Source organism: Olea europaea, chromosome 15, assembly GCF_002742605.1.
Source record: "Olea europaea var. sylvestris chromosome 15, O_europaea_v1, whole genome shotgun sequence".
Taxonomy (NCBI): domain Eukaryota; kingdom Viridiplantae; phylum Streptophyta; class Magnoliopsida; order Lamiales; family Oleaceae; genus Olea; species Olea europaea.
Window position 1 is genome coordinate 16,675,146 of NC_036251.1, and position 4,676 is coordinate 16,679,821.

Sequence of the window (4,676 nt, forward strand, 5' to 3'; positions counted from 1 at the left end):
CAATCCATCAAAATAGAAGCTGAAGTAACATCACCCCTAGCAAAAATCATCCACAAAAGCTAAGTGCGTGATCTTAAGAAGAGTGCATTCTGGATGGAAATTAAACTCACTATTCTCGGTGGCACCCTTCATCATTCTAGAAAAGTATTCAATGTACAACACAAAAAGAAAAGGGGATAAAGGATTACCTTGTCGAAATAATTTTTTTCATTTAAAGAAACCATGGAGGCAACCATTTAGAGAAATAGAGTATGTAGGTGTTGACATGCATTCCATAACCCAATCAATGAATTTAGTAGGAAATTTCAATCCCTCAAGCACATTTTTAAGAAAATCTCAACAAACCAAGTCATATGCATTCTTAAAATCAATTTTGAGGAGACATCTTGATGCAACTTTCTTGCAATTGTATTGCCTCAAAAGCTCTTGAGCAAGGTGAATGTTTCCACCATACTTTTCCCTTTGACAAAACCAGCTTGAGCATGATCAATAATGGATCCAAGCATAGACCCCAACTGAGATGCAAGTATGTTAGTGATAACTTTGTAAATCACATTGCAACAAGCAGTCGATCTATAGTCACCCACCAAAGAGGCATGATTAGCCTTAGGAATCAGAGCAATAACTATGTGATTCGTTTGCTTAAGAAGATATCTAGAAGTAAAAAATTCCAGAATAGCATCAATAAAATCATCACCAACAATATCCCAAGATTCTTTGAAGAAACATGAACTATAGCCATCCAGGCCAGGGGACTTGTCATCTCCGATGCTGAAGGAAGGGGATGACCCTTCTTCTTGTCCTTATCAATGGATAAATTTCATTTCTCATCTGTCTTTCCTCTGTGCTTGCATTTATTTTATCCAAATAAATAATTTTGCCATCCATGTGCTTAGAACTCAGACACTGCAAAGTATAGTCTATCTTTTGTCAACAACTTGTCGCTGATAACTAACCATGTAATAAATGTATGCTTTGGTGTGACATATGAGTTTCAAACTGTATTAGCCCAAATAACCTTTACTCCTTTCGGCCTAAAATGGTCATACGCATGGAAGACATTGAATCTGCCATTAGTAGCCCAGCTGATCAGCAAGCTTACAGCAAAAGATTGTCGTATGCCTTTCGAACGTTGTTACTCTTACATAATATGGTTCATAGATTCATACAAGTGAGTAGTTGGCAAAATATGGTTGAAAGATGAAAAACAAATAGACAAACAAAAATATTGAACCACACAGATGCACAACAGTATTTGTAAAAAATCTGTGAAACAAAACCTGTATACTTAGCATTTTTCTTTCCTTTAACAGTTAATAACTTTGCTGGTGCATTTAAATATAGCGTAGCTTTTTATGGTTTCATAAGAAATATTTGTTTGGATGATTAAAAGGAAAGTAAATAAGAAATGGATATAATGCAATTAAGATTTTGTATGTATATTTAAACTCAAGCATATGCTTACATAAATGTTGCGTCAATTCGTCTAGCTAGTTTAGACTGTTGAGTTTGGTGAGTTGCAAGAGCTTTATAATGAGTTCGTACTTGTCATTCAACTTGATCAATTAGACACATTGATTATTTATAAAAATAAATAATTTATGATTTTTATAAGAAGAGAATTTTGATAACAAAACAAAAAACAGTGTTATTCTTCATTTTGACTCTCTAAATAAAGCCTTTAAGAAATATTCTCTTATATTTTATATTTTTTGTGTCATCGTCTAATTTAGAAATCACCTAACATTTTGTTTTCTAATGTGCATTCTTCGTAAAAATCATTCTTTATATATGTGTGTGTGTGTATCACGCTCTAATTTAGTTGTTATCAAACATTTTGTTTCCTTACATAACAATTTTATTTTTTTTTGGCACATTCCTATTTAATGCTGTTGAAAAATATTTGACTTTTACAATGATTAGTCAAAGTTAAACGTGCATTACACGTTATTCTAAAATACTTTATAAATAGTGTAAAAGTAATATTTGATACAAATTTATTCGAAGATTTTATGAGTCTCGTACGAGTTTAAAAAAAATAAAATTTAGCATAAAATTTTAAGATAAGAAAATTGTACTCAAATTATACTCTGAAAACTCAATTTCTATAATTCAATTTTTTTTAATGATGAAATGCTATAAATGAGCAATATTTTTATATTACATTTGGTACATAAAAGTTAATTGTTAATACATAAATTTAAACGCCCATTAAAATTTTCAGATACATGAATATGAATAAATTCATCTATAAATAACTCTAAATTCATGTAATTCAAGATTCGTCAAGTGCAAAATTTATTGAATCTAAATTAATGTAAATATTAATTAATTGAGAATTAATAACACAAATTTCATAAATGAGAATAAATTTTTAGTATTTATTACTTATCGAAAAATGAAAAGTATGGTATTATTGAAATAATTAAATTTTACGGGATTAAAATTAAAATCGTCCAAAAGATAATTCTCCCTTGATGTGATATTTCAATATATTATAGATTTTAAAATTACCTACATATTATTGGAAATAACATGTTTGACTCTCTTTAAATTAAGCTCGTGTTTGAAACAGTGTTTTTTTTTTTTTTTTCAAAAAATTGGAATTACATGTAAATTATTTTATTGAAAACTGTGTTTTTGATAAGAAAAAGAAAGAAAAGTGAATTATAATTTTAATGAGGTTCAAGCAGCTTCTTGATTTGACTTTTAGGGATGGTAAAAAAACCTGCCAGATTCGATACCCATAGAGCCCCACCCGATACATGCTCAATCGGGTATTTAGGGCGTGTACGGGCAACATCCGCCCCTCCCCCACCCCATTAATTAAATATATTTTTTTAAAAAAATTCAATATTTTAAATGAAAAAATTTACGAAATTTCATTAATTCTAATAAATTATGGCAACTAAAATTATTTACGAAATATGATAAAAAATAAAAACTTTAGTTTACAAAATATATTGGAATAATTCAACATTTAAAAATTAATTAATTAATTAAAAATTTTAATAATTATATTATTATCTCATTTTAATGAATATGGATAATAAAATGAATTATCAAAAACTTATAACAGAGAGAGAGAGAGGGGTACATAAACCTCGTCTCGCCTTAAACGGGTAACGAGGTGAGTACGGCGTGGGAAAATGCCTGATAGGGCGGGGGCGGGGCCACTTTGAGATAAAATTTATTTCGGAATAGTGATTTTTGAAAAATGTATGTTAAAAGATAATAACAAATTTTGAATTTATGTATAATATTATTTTAAAAAAGAATATGGTTGAATTTTGAAAAAATGTATTTTAAAAATAATGCGGTCCAAACTTATACTCATTTTCAACTATACATTCACACAATAAAATATTTTGCACATAAATTTAAAACTTTCTTTACTTTTTAAACATACATTCGGAAAATAATAATAATAATAATAAAAATCACTATTCAAAATATCATTTTTCCAAATTTTTCTTTATAATGACCATCAAACAAGGGCAAAGTACGTTAAGCACAAAACAATATATGTACACGATTTTATTATTTTAATATCAGATAATTCATTTTATCAACAACTAATTGCATTTATATTTATTTCGGAAAAAAATACTACAAAATAAAAATAGTTTCACCAAATTAATTTCACAAAATGGGTAATCCCGCTTGAACTCTGGACCACAAGAACTAGGAAGTCGAGGACATTTTGGACTACATAAACAAATTATTGTCTCAACTCCTCTGTTTTTTTGTAACTTTTACACGTTTCCCATCAAACTTATTTTCCATTTTTATTTCAAATCAAAAGTCAATGAAATAGATGGCGTTTAACCATAGTAGTTGAGCTTCAACATTGAAAATAAGGGCTTGTTCGGTAGCAGGGGTGGATAGAAGCACGGGTCGTGTTCACCTCTGAAAATGTCTACTTTATTTTTATTTTTTTAAAGATAAATCAATGTATATTTGTATTGTAACCCATGTCCAAACTCAAAGCTGAATCCGTCACTATTTGGTACTGATTTTGAGAATTAATTTTTTTACCGTTAAAGAGAAAAATGAGTCGTGAGAAAAGAAGTAAAAAATGATGAGGGAAAAAGTGAAATAACAATAAAAAAAATTGATTTTTTGGAAGAAAAATTACTACCAAACATGGACTAAGGGTCTTTCCTACCTTGCAATACTTTTTGCCAATCCAACAAGCAAGGGATTTTCTTATTCGATGTGCCACCTCGAATTTTGTCTGAATTTGTTGTTCAAATTTTTAAGCTATTGGAATTCCACATTAATAAGTGTATTTAATATAATATAAAGAGGTGACTTTAACAATAAGTATTTGCTTCAAGGGAAGTGGGAAAAGATTCCTAACGTTAAAATTATTAAACCATACATAACTTCTTTTAGCAGAAAACAAAACAACCTTAATGGAATTATGCTCAATTAAGTTAAGGTTTAGTCGAAATATCACAGTAATAAATAGAACCTTAGAACATCTCCAAAAAAAATTCTCTATTTTTAAAGAATATATTCTACAATTTAAAAAGTATATGTAAATTTAAAGATTTAAAAATTTTAAGTACTCCAACATGCTTTTTTTTTTTTTTTTTTTTTTTTTCAAACTCTTATTTTTACTATTTTAAAAAAATTTTTTTTTTTTTTTTTTTTTTTTTTTTTCACTACTT